The sequence below is a fragment of the Sus scrofa genome, chromosome 9 (genome assembly GCF_000003025.6).
Source record: "Sus scrofa isolate TJ Tabasco breed Duroc chromosome 9, Sscrofa11.1, whole genome shotgun sequence".
In the NCBI taxonomy this organism is placed as follows: domain Eukaryota; kingdom Metazoa; phylum Chordata; class Mammalia; order Artiodactyla; family Suidae; genus Sus; species Sus scrofa.
Window position 1 is genome coordinate 88,013,133 of NC_010451.4, and position 20,500 is coordinate 88,033,632.

Genomic DNA, 20,500 nt, shown 5'->3' on the forward strand with positions numbered 1-20,500 from the left:
GGGCCGCTCCCGCTGCATATGGAGGTTCCCAGGCTAGGGGTTGAATCGGAGCTGTAGCCACCAGCCTACGCCAGAGCCACAGCAACGCGGGATCCGAGCCGCGTCTGCAACCTACACCACAGCTCACGGCAACGCCGATCGTTAACCTACTGAGCAAGGGCAGGGACCGAACCCGCAACCTCATGGTTCCTAGTCGGATTCGTTAACCACTGCGCCACGGCGGGAACTCCTGCCCATCTAATTATATATATATCCCTTTCTAATGTGGGGCTCTTGTGAAATAGACTCTCAAATAATTTTTAATGTAGTGTTATTTTATAGGCATATACTTCTTAATACAATCCTTTTTAATTATATTTTATTTTATTTAGAAAATATTGAAACTGGAGATCTTTCTGGCCTCCGTGTAGGGGTGCAGAGGTAGGGGAAAAGTAAAGGGTGCCTTTTATTTTCTCTTAATTTTTAATTGTTTCTGGACTGTAATAAGCATGTTGGAAGGAAAGCTTGTCTTTCTGAAGCTCCATTTATAGTAGGATATAAGATAGCTGCTATCTGTCACCTGTATTACCCTTGTGGTTTCAGTTGTGTGCTTTTTCTATGGCAAAAAGAAAACTGCAGGCAAACCAAACATTTACATGTTTGCTTTAAGTTTTAAAGATAGTTTTAACAATATAATAGAATATCTAAATTAGTTCAGATAACTAATTATTTATTTTTGTTAAATTTTATTTGCATTTTTTTGGGGGGGGATTAATTCTGGGCCATAAGTTTTTGTTTCTTCATTTTTTTCTGGAATATCTTTTTCTTCTGTGCAACCTCCTCTTCTGGCTTAGAAACAATTGCTCTTTTTCAGTAAGGATCATCTCAATGTAGTAGGGAGAACTCATCTAAGGGTTCATCCGACTCTGAGCTCTCTAAGTCCTGCACTGCATCTTAGGGACTTTGTTTACCTGGATGTGCTGAGTGACCAGAGAATCTACACCTAAGCCCTTAAATTTAGCATTACTGTCTGCATTTTTGAGCATGTGCAATAAAAATTCGACACTGCTTTTGGACCACCAACCCTGTGTCCAGCCCCATTGTTTGGCCTGGGCTCACCTACCAACTCCAGCATTGTAAAGACGAAATGGCATACATGGCTTCTGTAAGTGACATCCTTCAGATACTTGGTGACTTTTCAGATATGCATGCCCTTAATGGCCTGGACAGTTTCACAAGAGTTCTTAAAGTGAATACAAAAATTTGAACCTCTTAATTTGCATGATTTTGTGGGATTTGCTGGGTCAAGTGACTATTGAACCATTTTTGGGAGGTCATCTCAGGCTGCTAACCAGAAAAAAAAAGGCCTAATTATTTCTTCTGTGCAGTTTTCATTCATTTCTGAAATAATGAAGGATACGCTTTGGATTTTTCACAAGAGTTTTAAAAATATTCAGTAATATATAACTTTTTATGTTCAACAAAAATATATTTCTAACACTATCATTTTATAAAGTAATTATGTATATTCGTATTAAGGTCAAATATGCTAGGTTCTAGATTATAAATTTTACACACCTTATGACTGTTTCTTAATCTGTTTGTAAAAGCCACAGAATACTCATTGGAAGGGCTATGATGTGGCTCTGAAATCTACCTGCCACGCTGCCATCTTTTCTCCTGTTCACAACTTCAAAGACTAAGGTGTGATAAAGCATAGTGAACTTACACTGAAACACCAAGTCCTTTTCCCCCTTGAACTAAATCACAGATGGCTAGTACACAGCATGGTAAAGAAGAGCGATTCAGTAATACTGGCAGAATTATCAGTTAATAAATGAATAAGAGAACAAAAAAGAAATGATACAGTACAGTAGAAACATTAGAAACCCCAGGTATTAAGTGAATTCAGCAAAAGTCTGAGGGAGCCATGAAACCTAACTGTCTCTTGGCCCCTCAAGGAGTATGTTTTACAAAGAACTTTGAGCATCCATTCATTTGTTTGTAACAATGTCAAATGTTGTCTCTTCATTAAACATCTATTTGGGGAATGCCCGCTTAGCACGTCTGTTCTAGTTACTTCAAAAGATTGTTCCAATGGTTCTGTCTTATCCATAGTCCCTAGATGAGCACTGGACAACATACTTTTTCTAAAGATTAATTCTTTAAGACTTCTGCAAATGTTATAGTGATTACGTATGATTATTTTTTAAATTGAAGTATAGTTGGTGTACAGTATTATATAAGTTATAGGTGTACAATATAGTAATTCACAATTCTTAAAGTCATACTTCATTTGTAGTTATTATAAGATATTGACTATATTACCTGTGTTATAAATATATCCTTATAGCTTATTTTGTACATAATAGTTTGTACCTCTTAATTGCCACCCCTTTACTGCCCCGCCCCACTGGTAACCACCAGTTTGTTCTCTACATCTATGAGTCTGAGTCTATTTACTTACATTCACTAGTTTGTCTTATTTTTTAGATTCCACAGCTAAGTGAAAACATACAATAGTTGTCTTTCTCTGACTTATTTCATCTAGCATAATATCCTCCAAGTGCATCCATGTTGCTGCAAATGGCAACATGTCACTCTGTTATGGCTGAGTAATATTCCATTATATATGCATATGCCGCATCTTCTTTGTACTTTGTTGATGGACACCTAGGTTGTTTCCATATCTTGGCAATTGTAAATTTGTGGCCATGAATTTTGGGATGCATACATGTTTTTCAATTAGTATTTTTGTTTTTTCCATGTGTATTTTCAAGAGTAAAATTGCTGGGTCATATGATAGTTGTATGTTTAGCTTTTTGAGAAACCTCCATACTGCTTTTCACAGTGGCTGCACCAATTTACATTCCCACCAATAGCATACAAGGATTTTTCTCCACATTCTCACCAACATTTGTTATTTGTTTTCTTTTTGGTGATAGCCATCCTGATATTATCCTGTAAGATGATAGCTCATTGTGGTTTTGATTTGCATTTCCCTGATGACTAGTGATGTTGGGCATCTTTTCATGTCTCTTGGCCATCTGCATTTTCTGTTTGGGAAAACGTCTATTCGGTTTTTCTACCCATTTTTAAAATCAGGTTTTTTACTTTATTGATGTTGAGTTGTATGAACTGTTTATATATGTTGAATGTTAACCCCTTACCAGTCATATCATTTGCAAGTATTTACTCCCATTCAGTAGGTTTTCTTTTCATTTTGTTGATGGTTTTCTTTGCTGTGCAAAAGCTTTTAAGTTTAATTAAGTCCCATTTGTTTATTTTTGCTTTTATTTCCTTAGCTTTAGATAAAAAAAAAATACTGCTACAATGTATGTCAGTGTTCTGCCTGTGTTTTACTCTAAGAGTTTTATAATATCCAGCCTTATATTTAGGTCTTTAATTCATTTTGAATTTTTTAATATGATGTTAGAAAATGTTCTGACTTCATTCTTTTACATGTTGCTGTCCAGTTTTCTGAGCACTACTTACTGAAGAAATTGTGTCTTCTAAGTTGTGTATTCTTGCCTCCTTTGTCATAGAATAACTAACCATAGGTGTGTGGGTTTATTTCTGGGCTCTCTGTCCTGTTCCATTGATCTGTGTTTGTGTTTTGGGCCAGGACCACACTGTTTCGATGATTGTAGCTTTGTAGTATAGTCTGAAGTCAGGGCCCATGATTCCTCCAGCTCTGTTCTTTCTCAGAAAAATTTTGTTTGGCCTATTAGGGGTCTTTTGTGTTTCCATGTAAATTTTTAAATTATTTGTTCTAGTTCTGTGAAAAATGCCATTGGTAATGTGATAGGAATTGTATTTAATCTGTTGATTACCTTGAGTAGTATGGTTATTTTAACAATATTAATAGTTTGTTTACAGAGGGCAAGAGATAATATGTATCTCATGCTTCCAAATGAATCTAATGGGGAAAACAGCTCCACGTGTTTTAAAAAAATGAGTGGCAATTTCCAACATAGAAGTAAAATATTAGTAGTCCTTGAAATTATGTGTATTTTATTGGATAGATAAATGAATGAATCAGTGAATTAAGGACAATCTCTGTATGGATTTTTAATTTCAAAAAATAGGTACTAGTCCTTTACATTTAGAAGGTATTGATGAAATAATAAATGACTCATTTGGCACATGCTAAATACTGGCTAAATGAGTGGGTTAGATATGTGTTCTTAGAAATAGGAGTTCCCATCATGGCTCAGAAGAAACGAATCTGACTAGCATCCATGAGGACACAGGTTTAATCCCTGGCCTCTCTCAGTGGGTTAAAGATCCCGTGTTGCCATGAGCTGTGGTGTAGGTTTTACACATGGCTCAGATCTGGCATCGTTGTGGCTGTGGCCTAGGGCAGCAGCTATAACTCCAATTCGACCCCTAGCCTGGGAACTTCCGTATGTTGTGGGTGCACCCTCACGACCAAAAAAATTACAAAAAAAAAAAAAAGGAAATAAAACAAGATATAACCAGTGTGTTATAGTCTGTAGTTACCACAATTAATATTTGTTTATAATAAGGATTTCCAATAGACAAAGGGTCTATAAATATCAGCTCTTCAGTCATGTTCACCTACGGGGAAAAACTCTTACCAAGAATGATTTTGTTTCACTGAGCTTGTCAGCATGCCAAATAAAAAGGGGGATTTAAGCAAGTTGTCTAATCTAGAAAATAAATATCTAGTCAAAACTTTTGTTATCTTTATTGTCAAATACTTGCTTTTTTTCTACTTTTCACTGACAAAGTGTCTATATTTAATCAACATGTGTTTGTGCTTACAAATCAACATGTGTTTGTGTTTACATTGGTAGCCTTTGTTAAAGTACTTGACCATATAACCAACAGAATGTTTAAAAATTAGTATATATGTTATGTGGTCAAAGTAGCTGAATCAGTTGATCATATACAAATAGTCCAAACAGCCTGTATTTCTTTCTGCTGTCTTTGGTTGATACCTATTTGCTTTCATGATATAAGCAAGTTTAAAATCCGTTAATACAAAACTGACTGAAAATTTCACCAGATAACATATCTGTTGTCACTTCCTCAAACTGTCAATTCTGCTATGGATGCAGCATCTTTAAAACAGGACTTCCTGTGATTTCTCCCGTGCTTATGATAAAAATAGAAAATCATTGATTTAAGGTGGGAGCAGAGAATAGAGCCCTTCATTGTCACATTCATAAAGCAGGTTCTCCTCAGACAACTAGTCAGTAACGGTTAGCCTGGAGTATCTAAATAATGGTTATATTTACCATTGAATGATAGTAGATAACTTGAATTAGGACACACAAATAAGTACAATATTTTCTCTCCCTGTTGTTTTATCAAACATATCATCCTTACTATAACTAATTTATAACACTTACATCTAAATATTCTTGTCCCACGCAGAGTCTGAAATTTAGAGGTTCCTTAATTCTGTCTGAGAAATGAGAGGAGACCATAGTAAATACTTACTTTCTCTTGTTGGTAATGATAACTAAGTAAATATTTTTATGGTTATTGTTCTTACTTTTATCATATTTTAATGAAATTTCATGCTAAGAGAATAAAAAGTAAAAGCATTATTAAAATAATCCATAGTAGGAGTTCCTATCATGGCTCAGTGGTTAATGAGTCTGACTAGGAACCATGAGGTTGTGGGTTTGATCCCTGGCCTTGCTCAGTGGGTTAAGGATCCAGCGTTGCCATGAACTGTGGTATAGGTCGCAGACGTGGCTCAGATCCCGCATTGCTGTGGCTACAGCTCTGATTAGACCCCCTAGCCTGGGAACCTCCATGTGCCAAGGGTGTGGCCCTAAAAAGACAATAATAATAATAATAATAATAATACTATGTAATGTAGTGATAATAATAACATAGTAATACAGAACATTCATTGAGGACTTAATATTTGCTAGTTGCTCATTTTGTCTTTACAGGTTATTGAACTAAGTGCTCCCAGTTTCCGGAGAAAATATCAAGCCCCTTTTGAATTTCAGTTTCCTGATGTCACATAGCTGGTTAATGGTAATTAGGGATGGGTGGCAAGAAGCATGACGGTAGAGACAGAACTTCTTTGGCCCTAAGCTATAAACTGTAGCTCCTCTGTCAAGAATAGGGATAACAAAACAATAATATAATGAGAAATTCTTTGCCAATTCATTTAAAAGTGTCCAGCATTTGCTTTGGACATCTAAAATGGTAACACTATTTTAAAAATTGAAAATAACTCCTAGATTTTCACTCCCCTTGTATTATATAATAATTTCAAACCACTTTTCTTTGTGCCTTTCCTCATATGACACACTAAGAGAGACTCTCAGATAAAAGCCCTATAATTTTTTTTGCTTTTGATAACCAGACTCTGTACATGGAGGTCCATTTTTTCCTTTTTTGTCAAAAGAAGTATTTTCATATTATGTACACATTCAGATTTTTTGGAATGGGTATATGATTGAGCTTGAGAAAACCCAAATTAAATTTTAATGGAACATAGATGGATAAATGAACTTTTAGATCCAATTTTAAAATAAAGAATGATTTGTTGTCATTTAAAAATCATACTCAATACTGCAAAATGATTTGGGGTCTTATTTTGTCTATAAGAGCTGTGGTTGATGCTTCCCAGTCTTGAAATGGATTTTCAATTGTTAGTGACAACCAAATATATTATGCTTATGATAGTATGTATTTTCCCAAGGATGTTGAAGACATTTTGGGAAAGAGGGTGGAATTTCTTGAAACAATTTGCCAATATGAAATACTGTACATATCAAATTGGCCCTACTACCATCTTTCCCAGACCATTTATCATAGCTCACAAATCAAGCCCACATTTTCTCTTTTTGAAAGACTTGGCTAATAAAGAAGATGTGGGCTTCAAATCTGAACTTGTCAATCCGTCTTGGGAACAAAGCAGTAATGATTTTCGTCTATTGATATTTTATTTCAGTGAAGAGCCATACATATGAAATTACTGCTAGTGTGATCTACAATTTTATTCATTGTCCATATTCTATTCTTTATATTCAGTGTGTAGAGATGTTTCAAGAAGTTTTATCAGAATAGGTCAGAAGAAAAAGATCCATAGGAATAAATTTTAGAAAGCTGTCAGCTCTATCTGCTCTTTAGTTTTAGCAGTGAGTATAGTTTAAGAACATTTTTCTCTTTCATCTGTGGAACATATTGTACCAATTTTCATCAAAAAATTACAATTTCTATAGGTGTGTGTCTCTAGATACCCTTAGAATTTTGCTCTTTGACCCTGGGAGTAAATTGATCTTTTGCACACCTGTCTTCCTTGGGAAACTTGCAAACTTCATTTTTGAGCTGAGCATCAAAGAGATATGATGTTATTAGACAGTATAGGACTCAGGGAAAAAGTCCAGGAAGTATCTTGAAGTGCTTGAAGTTTTGAAAGGTGAATTATATTATCTGCTGTGCAGAACTATTTAAAATAGTTCAAATGCTACAACATAGTTTTTATTATTATTTTAAAAGGTCAGATCAACTGTAAAAGTTTTAAGACAACATTTTTCCTTTCTGACTGAGAACAGTTTTAAAGCCAAAAATTTCCAGGAATTTGTATAGCAATTATGCAGTTTTCCAAATAAGGACTAATTAAAAGAGTAGCTATGTTCTATTAACTTCTCTAGCACTTCTAAGAAAGAAAGCAATTTGCGTGACTAGAAATGATTTGTTTTTATTTTCAAGATGGAATGGTGGATTACAAAACCCTTGCCTTGCACAAAATCCTCCTAACATATGTGTAATACTCAGAGATATCAGGAAATGAAAGCTTTCCACGAAATATTATTGTGAAACTTTTTAGGCCAGAAATAGCAGATTTTTTTTTTTTTGTATTGTCAAGCAGCTCAGATCAGTTCATCAACTTAAATCATCTCATCTAGTAAATGATGGAATTGTTATGTAGTTAATTATGATATGACATAGCTAGAATGGAAGAAAAATATAATGAATAAACTATGGAGTCACACTTTTTCACAGTTTCAGTGAATATTTTAAGATTATGCTTCATTTACTGGTAAGATAAAGGCAAATAAAAGTCCTTATCCTGTATTTCATTGAACAGCTATTTATTGACCAAATTTCAGCGCCTTTTGGTCTTGATGTGTTTTTTTTTTTCCAAACCGAATAATTCCCCTCAATTTCCATGATTTCACACTTAAAGTTTACTGCAACTAATTTTAAATTATTGTGATGACAAATAATGTGAAAAAAGAGATAGAACTTTTTTCTTTTAATGCACCATAAATATTAATTTATAGTGTTTTTAACTAGATAAATATAATTTTTATTAATAGAAATTTGCTTATTAATTTTCCCAGATAGAGGACTCCACTTTGGGAACTTCAGTATATGTGCAGATATTACTTCTAAGGTTCAGGGCTGAAGTTTGCAGCATTTTCTGTTAGGCAGGATTTTCAAATAGTAGTCTAGATCTTTCTATGACATCATCTATCTGAATGACAGTCTCAGTTTTACATATTTCATCCTAATGATATGATGTCAGGTACATGAAACTTGTAAATCAACATGTGTTCCCATGTATGTAGAGATTTAAACTCCTCTGGCAGTTAGATAAAAGAGTAAGGAGATGTCCTTAAATTTCTTTTAAATCTGCCCTTCCTTCTTAGGGGCACCACTGTCCTGGGTATGGGTTGTCTAAACATCTTCTCCAAAGAGAGCAGCATTACTGTTGTGAAGCCATGTAGACAGCAGCATGCTTATAGACCATGTAACTTGCAGTGGGAAAGGCTCAGCAATGTAACATTCGTGCCATTGTAATTCATATTTTGCAGTTTAATAAGTGGATAGGAGGAGTTGCCTGGTGCCTCAGTGGGTTAAGGATCCAGCATCGTCACTGCTTGACTCTGGTTCTATCCCTGGCCTGGGAACTTCTGTATGATATGGGTGTAGGCCAAAAAAAAAAAAAAAAAAAGCAAAAAAAACCAAAAAAACAAGGGGGTAGATGGGAGAAGGGGGATATGGATGACTGGGTCACCTTTCAATCACAGCAGGATTTTTAATCCATCTCAACTTGGGCATTATTTTACATCCCAAAGCAGTTGCAGAAAATGTCATCAAGAAAATAGCATCTACATATTATCTTATGTATTAAGGAAAGATGAATATTGTTGTAGTTAAAAACAAAATAATATTTCACCTAGGATGTATATTTTTTGTTGATTCATAACTTCTTGAAATTAAAACAATATTGAAGTTATTGAAATGGACTGAATTTCACAAGAAATGATCATTTTGCTCAAACAGTAGTCAAAGGCAAAGAAATGAAGTGTTATTTATAATCCAGAACAAGAATGGAGCTGGCACAGATTTATAATTTAAAAGTTTTATAGCCCAAAGAAAGCTCGATGACAATGTTCTGTGCTTTCAGTTTTAGAAAATGTCTCTTAAATATTCAAGTTGGCACATTGGGCCTCTGACTTTGTTTTGGGTACCCACATTCTCTCTCTTGTACAAGTTTCTGAAACAATCAATTCCCTTTTATATTTCAGGACTTCTAAATAAAAAATATCCCTGCAGAAATTAGTCAGTGATGCCTTTATCCCATATAAATATAATTATTCCAAGTGACTCAGTGGGTGGAAAGGCAGAGATAGAAATAAATAATATCTCAGTTTGTCACATTTTATTGATTTCATTTATAATTATCTGATTAAATTCTAAATTAGAGAACTGAAGTCTGTCAGGAGTTTAATATATTCCACTTAGTTTAGTTATTTGAGGATATAACAGTTGATACAAATCAAATGCAGAATCCAAATAAAAAAAAATTAATTAGTACAAAAGAAGGATAACTTGTCTCTTAGTTTACCTGTGTCAATTTTTTTAAAAAACAAACCAATTAATATTTTGTCAGTGTCTTCTAAGAAAGCAGTGATATGTCTATCTGTAGATATAATGTTTGACACTGTTCTGTAAAACATGCTTTGGAAGAAATTAGAATGTAAAGAGATCATCTCATTGTCAGAGCTGAGCATGAAATCCTGTACCAAGTTTGAAGGGCTTATGAGGCCCAATTTAAAATTTTGTTGTTTTATAATAACTTTGGAAAAGTGTATTGTTCCTTGTAAAATATCCACATGTTCTCCTTTGGAATGACTCCAGACTGTAACTGAACCACGAGGTTGCCTCCTGGTGCTTTACGTATTGTTTAATTGTTTGCCTTTGGTGGATGTTTTTATTAAAAGCCTATTATTTAGGATAAGAGCAAAGTGTCATTTTAAGAACAGCAGAAGCAGAGCTGCTCAGTCCCATAGCTCTTTTTCATAGGTGTGCTAGTGAACACTGGATGCAGCTAATGAGCCTGCCAACATTTTTTCTTGTAATACTTCAAAAAGAGCAACAACAACAACAAACAAAACCCCAGATTTTTATTTTCCTCCCATAAAACATGACTGGACTGGCTAGAAGAGCTGTGAGTTTGTATGGCTATGGCCAGGGCTGTAGGGAAGAGATGTGTCTCTGTGTTGTGTGTGTTCACGCACTGGTCTGCCTGTGTTTTGGTCCAGGAGGAGTTAGCCTGGAGTTGCATGCACTTTGGTGCATATGGCCAGGTCAAGCCTCCCGAGGGAGCAGGAGAGGAAAGGAAGCTCATGTGTGAGGAGGGCCATGGCGGGCTTCCAGGGGTGTTCACCAAACCTGGGTGTGCTTTAGTATAAGTGAGCTGTAAAGAAAGCTCTTAATGTTCTCCCCCTCCCCACAATTCCACTGCAAGATAAGTATCATTCTGAAGTTCTCAGAGCCCTATGAATATAAATTAGGTCTGGGAAAACGTTTTCAATTTAATGATTTTAATTCTAAATGAACTCCCTGAATATTTTCTTTCCTGAAGTGGCATCACTGTATCTCTCACTGATTTCTCAGAAGTTGGTTCTGGAAAGAATTCACAGTGTTCTCTAGCAGGTCCTTACCACAAAGAGCAAGCAAGAATTCGATTAGTCTTCCTCGCAAGCTAGTCTTCATGACTATGACCCACCCTCAGGCAAAAAACTCGAAGGCAGTGTACCTTGATACAATTTCTAGGACTTAAATGATCTCATTAAATTCCAATGCTAGATATCATGTTGACATTTGAGGAAACATGATTATTGATAAAATGTAAGCCTGTTATACTCTATATCACTTCAAAAGGAGAAAGGCCATTAGGCCATAATTACATCAGAAACAGTATACACATTTGGCTGGTTTATAAACTGTCACTTTTAGAAGTACCAAGACATATAAAAGTCTCCAAAGGTTCCATTATGACCCTATTTCCAACAGTATTCTCTGACAAACTAAATAAATTACTGCATGTATTGGACCTTTGAGGCTTGGGGCAAAGAATGGAAAAATTATTTACAAAAGCTTGAAAATATTTAATCACTAGAGGCAGGGGGGCAACGGTGTTTTAATTAGCAGGTCCTCGGGCCATTGGCTGACTGGAGGCTTTCTCAAACAACCACACAAATGCACAGAATAGCTGTTTGCCAGCCTTAGGGTCAGGCCTGAGATGAAACAGATAAGATAATTGGCTCTAATGAAATCCAGAAGGCCTTGGCTTTCTTGTTTGAGCTTGGATTTGAAAAGTGCGTGTGGAAGTGAAGCTTAATTCAAACCAGAACTGAGCTAGGCCCGTTTCTCAGTGACTTTGATATTGTTTGAAGTTCTAAAAGTGTTCGCCACACCACTAGCCTGCTGGGCTGGGCCTCCCTGGTACCCTTAATTACTAAGCTTTATTGCTGACTTTACTACACAGGAAAGGGGCCATTATATGTTCCATCAACATCAGCTCTTCTCAGATTGGAGGAAAGGGCAGGGTTAAAGGCCACTGTAGGAAGGCAAAAACTTCACTTTGAGGTAGTCAGATCATTTACCAGTGTTGAATTTCACCGTTATGCACATACATTCCTTACAACACAGAAGCCCAATTTCCATTTTTTAAACAAGTGATTACTTTTCAAAACATTTTTGTTTGTGCCTGTTTTTTGCAGAGAGAACATTTATTTTTAGGGTTTGAAATGATTGCACCTGATATATTGGGAGGGGAAGCAACACCTCCCAATTAATCATCACACCAGAAAGGTCTGGTTGGATTCTGTATTAAGAAGGATTATTATTAATGCCTCTTTGAAGTGGAAATAAGTAAGGAACCCTCAGGTGGTGTGAGGGTTGTCCTGACACCCTGAGGAATAAGGACCCCTCAGGAGACCCTGCAAAATTAAATCCCAGCTTCTAGAGTCTCTCACAAAAGGGTTATACAAAAGTGCTCTCAGTATAGATTGAAGCCAAGAAGCAGAAATGAGGAAGTCTCCCTCTTAGGGGTTGGCTGTAGGCACGAAGGCTTCTGTCATCCCCAAGCATGCTGCCTCTCTCTGTAGCTTTTGGTCCGTTTGGTAAAGATTGATTATGCATCTTAACGAATTAATAACTATTCAACCCTTAGCCCTCTCAGGCAAGGAGACTTGGTCATGCTATGAAAATCAAGGGCTATGGAGTTCAGTCCTATTTCCTGCCCTACTTCTCACCTCTTGGTTAGGAAAGTCATGAGTGATACCATCTGACTTGGTTCTGTTGAAATGAAAACTTAGCTATTTTTGCATTACTGAAGTTAATTTGACATTAATGTGTTCTGATCTCATGCACGATCCTGGTGGCCATTTGTCCAGTACTTCTGAGTATTATGCACAGGCTGGCCTGGGCACTAGCTCTCCAGGATGATATGTCTGGACCTAAGTAACCATATGGAGAACCTAGGGAAATCAGTCTTGAAAAGACAAAACTGAGCCTTCACTTCCTAACCTCCTAAGAGAAATTAAGGAGGCCCTTGACAGATTTTTTTGGCCAGTGTTGAACATGATGTCAGCTCAGATCAAAAGAAAGAAGAGTCTTTGAATACTCAGCTAATTCAAAATATATGTAAGTTTATTAGGCACTGTTATTGACTAAATGCTTTTGTCCCCCCAAATTCATATGTGGATGCTCTGACCCCCAATGTGATGGTATGTAGAGATAGGGCCTTTGAGAATTAATTAGGGTTAAATGAGGTCATGAAGGCACGGTCCTAGTCTGACAGGGTTAGTGTCTTTATAAAAAGAGATACCAGAGAGCTTTCTCTCTCTCCCTCCCTCCCTGCGTGTCTTCCTCCCCACCCCCAGCCCACTGCACACACCAAGGAAAGGCCCTGTGAGCACATGGCGGCGAGGTGGTGGCCAGAAAGAGAGCTCTCAACAGAACTCAACTGAGATGGCGCCTTGTCCTCAGACTTCCAGGATCCATAATTGTGAGAACATAAATTTCTGTTGTTTAAGCCACTCCGATATTTTGTTATGGCAGCCTAAGTACAGTAAGACAGGCACAGGAAAAATCTGGGAGAGCACACAACCCAATAATGGTTTCAAATTTGAGATACCAATAACAGTTTTTTCAAAACTGTATTCTGCTAAACACCAGATACAGGTGACATTAATAAGCATTGCTCAACAATAAAAAAATACCCTAAGGTGAAAAATCTCCTCTTGATAATTTGCAAAAGCATATGAAAGAGTTTCAGAATTCTAGTAGTAAAGGAATCTTAGATTATTTAATGCATTATTTCCTCAAATTACCTGAACATAGAACTCCCTACTCCCCCCCAAAGAACTATGAATACATGGAAACTAACATTCCACAGAACATAGTTTGGGAAATTCTGATATATAGGAGCAAACTTAGTTGGCACTTTAGACAGTTTGTTATTAATTAAATAAACACGGTAATATAAAATTATATTACCCTTAAAATTCTAGCAGTCAATAATAAAAATAAATGCAATATATTGTATAATATATAATATTTTATTATCAGATAGACTGAGCACTTGGGTGATCATATTCTACAGACTGTCTTCTCTATTTCTCACTGGTTTCATCTAGATGGTTCTTAGATAACTCATGGTCATAAAGAAAGAACGAAGGAGAAACAGAATCAACAAGAGAGGGAAAGAGGGAAAGAGGGTCAGTTTCCTTTGATATCACTATTAAATCATCCAGTGAATTTTCTTAGGGTAATGTTACTGCCATTCAAAATTACAGCTAATTGGTGATATTTTACAGTCGCTGTGTATATTTTGTTTCAGTTTAAATATGTGCACATATCTCCCAAACTTATTTTAGATCAGATATGACACATTAAAAACATAGATTTGTTTTTTTTTAACTCTTAGAATTAGCAACTAATTGCAGTGTGAACATATAATTGGTTTTATAGGTAAATCCATTTATGGACTTACAAAGTATTAGAGCCTCATTTATTATTCATGGCTATGTTTTACTGAAGGAAAAAAGAAGTTAGTTTGTCTTTATGTCAATAAGAGGAGTTTTAATTAAGTGAATGCCCTCCATGATAAGAAAGCACACCTTGAAATAAGACGGTAATACAGGTTAAACTGTATTCTTTTCCTGGTTGAAAAAGAAAGTAGCTGCTTTGGGAATGGCTCCTGGGTATCATGGTGTGGTAAAGTCATTTCGTTTCCAAAGATAATACTTCTAGATGTAACACAAGTCCTGAACTTTATCAAACCATAGCTGTGGTTATCACGTATTTATTCAAAAGATAATTGTGGGTATCAGAGCAATAAATCAGCAAAGTCCTTACTTGTTTGCTTAAAATGCTCTTTTGTTTTACTGCAGATTTAAGTACTCAACCAGCGTCTTTAGGATGTCCATGTAGGTTGAATTATGTAAGTGACTAAAAAAAAAAAAAAAAAAAAAAAAAATCTTGAAGAAAAACACAAGGATAAACCAAAAATTACTACTTATATCAACACATTCAGAAGTCATGAAATAGCATTTTTGACATTCAAACTTTTGTGACAGTTAATAGATTTTAAAAAAGGAGACAGTGCTTTGCTTGAATAACAGAAGAATGCAGCTTGGTTTGGTTGGATTGATCCCGATTCTAATATGCCACATGTGGAAGGTGCTTGGGAAGCTATGGTGAAGCTAGAAGGTGCAGTGTTGCATGTGATACTACTCTTGTGGTTCTTATTCTGGGACAGGTAGAAGTGTCATACTTCTCTTCCCAAAATGATGGGTGAGGGAAGGAGTCTTCCCTAGAACAAGCCTACAAGGTGCTTCCCTCTGTGACCCATCAATAGGTGTTTCCTGGGCCCAACATTATAGAAGGGTTTTCTTCCCAAAGCTCAAAAGCCCTGCATGTATTGTAATATTTTATTTGTCCTCAAACATCCTCATGACTTAGACAAATTACTTAGGAAGGTCACATGAGAAGGTAGAGTCAGGGCTAGAACATAAGCTCGAATGTTTCCTCAGCATTAATTCGAAATAGGAATCTGAGTGCATTCTCAAGACAAACATGAGTGGATTTAGAAATATAGAAGAAACCAATTCTCCTGGTTGCAAGGGCTTCAGTTTGCCCAGCAGTGGCTCCCTCTGCTCTCACCAGATTTCTACTAGAGGATCTGGATTGTAGTGTCTGCCTACTCGTTGTCTAGTTCTTTGCTTTATTACTGTATAATAATTTTCATCCTTTCTTTTTTTGCCTTCTTATGAAACTGCATTTTTGATTTTCAAAAGGTATGTGTGAAAAGTTAAGAGCTGGATTTATATGATATAACTTGTTGAAATGTTAGTTGGTGTGTATTGATTTTTATTACATCATATAATCAGCTTCTTAAAATTCCATTAATATCAAATTTCTGTAATTAGTTCTGTCTTTTAAAATACATTTGTGAAAGCAGTCTATTTTCCACCTTCTTTCTTTTGCAAAAACATCAGCTCAGAATTGGTTTCCTGCACGCTCAAATTCATCAGACTTTCTTCCTCTTTTATAATACAGGACCAGCCACTCAGCAATGCCTTATTCCCTTCTGGCAGGCAGGTACATGCCTGTGGGGGAAATACCATAGAAACTGAGGTTTATTGGAAACTTATTCCCACATGAAACTCTCCTGACATGTCTGCTGTGGGGTGCAAAAATGGCACAATTCTGTTCTGACTGCCTGATCAGTGTCTTAATTCAGCCCTTGGTGCTAGAAGCATGTGTTATGGGTATGGAGGTGCATAAAGCTGCCATACATGTAACTGATCCACTATGGGCTCACCTAGTTGCTGTGGAGGAAAATGCAGAAGTATCCAGCAGTCTTCTTGGAGAAGTGTACAGTCCTAATTGGGGGTGAAAATTGCCACGAGACAGAGAATGAACAAAGCATAAAGTATTGACCATGCAGTAGGTGAACACAGATAAGGGAAGCGAATGATACTTCAAAACTTCTAAGTTGCCATTGCTTCTCCAGGCATCCAGGGAAGGGTGATTTTACCCAACGTGGACTTTCTGTCATTTATACCTAGGGCCTGACCCCAGTTTTTGAGTCTCACTCAATCTCGTATAACTGTCTGTATTCTCCTTCAGAGAAAGACTACCAAGGAAGAAAAATTATTATTTTTTTCTTTTTAAGGGCCACACCTGTGGCATATGGAAATTCCTGGGGCGAGGGGTTAAATTGGAGCTGCAGCTACCAGCCTCCACCACAGCCACAACAGTGCCAGATCTGAGCTGTGTCTGTGACTACACCACAGCTTACAGCAATGCCTGATCCTTAACCCACTGAGTGGGGCCAGGGATGGAAGCTGCATCCTCATGGATACTAGTTGGTTTTGTTACCATTGAGCCACAAGGAGAACTCCTTGTTTTCTTTTTTAAATTTAAAATAGGTACAGGACCTTGGAAAGGGTCCATGTGAATGAGGGACTCTGAAAATTAATCTTTTTAGCTTGATGGTAAATATACCTTAGTTCATATAACCTTAATGCCTTGTACTACCATTATTTGGAATGAAACAGTGTACAACACATCATGCAATGGGCCACAGATAAAGTTAGTGGCTCTTTTAGCTAGGGAAGGAAAGCAGGAAATCTCAACAAAGGTGGAGAATTTTTTTAGAAAAACTGCACTGACAGTCTTGACGTAAAAATTCAACTGGGATGTATTTCTCATTCTAGGGTACATACCAAGGAGATCAAAGTAAAGGGTTTTTCTCTTTCTCTTTCCAGTGTACGTTAAGGCAGATTTTTTCCTTCTAAATAAACAGAAAGGATCCATTAGAGAAAAATAATGAAGTCAATTCAAACAAAAGAAGAGTGATCAGTGTTTACAAGGAGAGCACACACTTTTCTATTGGTTTTAGTGTGAAGGGTCTGCACCTGTTTGTGAATGTGTTCAAAATCTGGACTGAGGCGAGTCCCTGAGCTGGCCTGGCTCTGACTTTCCTCCTAAGGGGTAGAGTTGCCTTAATGCGGTTCACGTGTAGGGTGTTTCATCTTAACCAGAGTGATTTATGTTAATGAAATGAAACAGAGAAAATACCCTTGACATCCTAGTCCCCTTTTAAAAATATTAAATAAATATGTCCAGGACTTTTGTATAATTATATTTATTAAAACAAATGGAAGACTTCAATACACTCCAGAATAAATTTGTAGGTGACCCTGGGTAGGGTTAAGTGCATTAGGGAAAAAAATGAGTTTGGGTTCCTTAGCAATTCTGAAAATTGTAAACAGCCATTAAGATCAGACAATGAGCATCAATTCTGAAGTAATTTATTCTGTGATTTTGAATACTCTTGTCTGGCTTCTGAAAATTTAATCTCCAAATCATGATTCACAAAATATATTCAGAGCATCTTTATAAATCTAATACTTAGGCCTCCTTAACTACCTCTTTAGAAAGTATGTATCATTTTTACCTTTAGAGTATTGCTTTGAAAGTGTTATAATTTAAGAGTTTAGTTTCTAGTGGTTAATTGTGATTACTAATACAGAACCAGTCATTTTGCTTGAACTTGCAAGCAGCAGTCAGATTCTTTTCAACTTTGAGATTTCAATAGTGTACACTTACCTATTCCTACATACCACTATTATGTAACCAATTCCATGTCAAATGAATAGATTTTGCAAATAATCAGTTTGAAATTTTTCTCAGAAGTTACCTAACTGAAAAAACATTAGATAAATAATAATTCACATATCCAGTTATCTTAACTGCTGATTGAATTGGAATTTATCCAGCTGATTGTGACATTTAGAGAAACCAGAATTAGCCAAGGAAAAAATTTCCTTGCTAGGAACATATTGACATAGGTGTAACCTGTATGAGTAAACCTACTCATACTATTTTTGGAAGACTTTTTAAAATAAAGATTAAAGAGGGAGTTCCCGTCATGGCTCATTGGTTAACGAATCCCACTAGAAACCACGAGGTTGCAGGTTCAATCCCTGGCCTCGCTCAGTGGGTTAAGGATCCGGCATTGCCGCGAGCTGTGGTGTAGGTCACAGATGCGGCTCAGTTTCCATGTTGCTGTGGCTGTGGCTTAGGCTGGCAGCTACAACTCCAATTAGACCCCTAGCATGGGAACCTCCATATGCTGCAGGAGCAGCCCTAGAAAAGGCAATAAATAAATAAATAAATAAATAAATAAATAAATAAAATACAGATTAAAGAGGTAAAACTGAATAAAATTTGTATTTTTAAATATGTTCTTGTCCATTGCTGTGATTTCACCAGGTATGTACCAGAAATTTGCCTAACGTGATGTATCTGTAGTGGTTTAGTAAGCATGTAAGCAGCTAACTGCAATTATGCAGGACAAGAAAATAAAATGTAAAGGAACTTTTACCATACATTTCTGAGAAATGCTTAATTCTATCTGCTGGTTGATATATCATTACATTGCCATGCATTAACAACTGAAACATTATTATTTTTAGTTTAGATGTCTTGGATACAGACATTAAGTAGATGATCTTCTTATGGGGCTCGTAGTATTGATGGTGATTGTGGTGATGTTGATGATGGTCATTTAATGAGTACTGAGATTGTTACTGTATCTTATAGCATAGAAAACAGTCTGTGACACTTCAGGAGCATTATCAGTTAGACAGAAAAGGATGTCAGAGGTAGGGTCAGGGAGTTCCCAATGTGGTTCAGCAGATTAAGAACCCACTATTGTCTCTGTGAGGATGTGGGTTCAGTCCCTTTCCTTGCTTGGTGAGATAAGGATCCAGCTTCACGGCATAGGTCACAGATGTGCCTCAGTTCTCGTGTTGCCATGGTTATGGCATGGTTCTGCAGCTGTAGCTCCGATTTTGACCCCTGGCCCAGGTACTTCCATGTGTCACAGGTGTGACCGATAAATAAAAGAGGAAGAGAAGAAGAAGAATGGTCTGTAGATGGGTTAAAAAAAGTATAAAAATGTTGAAGTGAAGACCAATAAAAGGAAGTGAGAACAGAGTACAAACATTTAAGTATGAAATGCTAAAAAAAAAATTGGTAAAGGAAAATATGAAAAGCCTAATACATAGGAACTATATCCAATCTCTTGGGATAGACTGTAATGGAAAATGATATAAAAATAATGTGTGTGAATATATATATGTATATATATGTATTTGAGTCACTTTGCTGTACAGCAGAATTTGGCTCAACATTGTAAGTCAACTATAATAAAAAATAATAAAATAAAAAATTAAAAGCCTATTAGGGTAAATACTCAAATCAGGAGTAATTTTTAAAAATGAGTGAGAGTAAAGGCCCACTACAGCAAGGAAAAAGCAAAAATAGTAAATGCCATTATTTTTAATTACTACTACTGTAATGTATAAAAATGGGACTTTATCATGGTCATTGACATTATAGCTTTTATGGTCTGTATATTTTGTCAGTGCAGTTAAACCCACTGAAAAAGGCAGTGGGATCAGTGCCTGTACAAATTAGGTCTTTTGTTTTGATTGTTAAATATTTTTAATATCACCAACATTTAAAATAATGCTTTTAACATAATGGGAAGACAGATGCAATTAGTTGCTAAAGTGATGGATGTCAGATTTCAGAGGTGTGTGGAATTAGCTAGAAGGGATCCTTTAATCCTACCACACTCTACTTTCCAAAGGCAGAGTCTGAAACCAGAGAAGTAAAAGAGCACACCTCTATCACACAACCAGTGACTGGCAGAGCCTGGTTTCAAACACAGATTGTCTGACGTCAAGCTCAGGACTCTTTAAACCAGATTACAAAAAGCACATTTTTCTAAACGTGCATCCCCATAAGATCTGTCATGGCCCAGCGTTGTTATTGTAGAGAAGGGAGATTGAAAGCTTGACTAATTGATTAGTGGCTGCTCTCTGTGAACCTGACATAAATGCATAATTTCTCTATTTAAAGAAAAAAGTTGCAGTATTTTTTTTCTAACCCAGCCATTGTCAATAGCCCTAGTCTCCTTATTCCTATCATTTGGAGAGATCATTGTGCTTTAAGACTTCACCATGAGTGCTTCTTTCCTGCTTGTCCTTTGTAGGTACTGCAGATTCATAGTTCACTGCAGCCACTGTGTTTAGAAATGGTGGCCATGCTGAACTTGAGCCCTCCTTTCAAGCTGCCTGTGGTTTCACCACTTCTTAATATGTTAAATTTAATTAGGCTGTGGTTGCTAGCCCCTCGCGTTTTT

General features: G+C 36.4%; 1 protein-coding gene and 1 pseudogene across 34 annotated transcripts in view; one reads left to right on the forward strand and one right to left on the reverse strand.

The window, feature by feature from the left end:
• Positions 1 to 20,500, forward strand: part of HDAC9 (histone deacetylase 9) — a 1,028,404-nt gene that overhangs the window by 848,733 nt on the left and 159,171 nt on the right. The window lies entirely within an intron of this gene.
• On the reverse strand, positions 176 to 2,538 carry LOC110262239 (annotated as a pseudogene).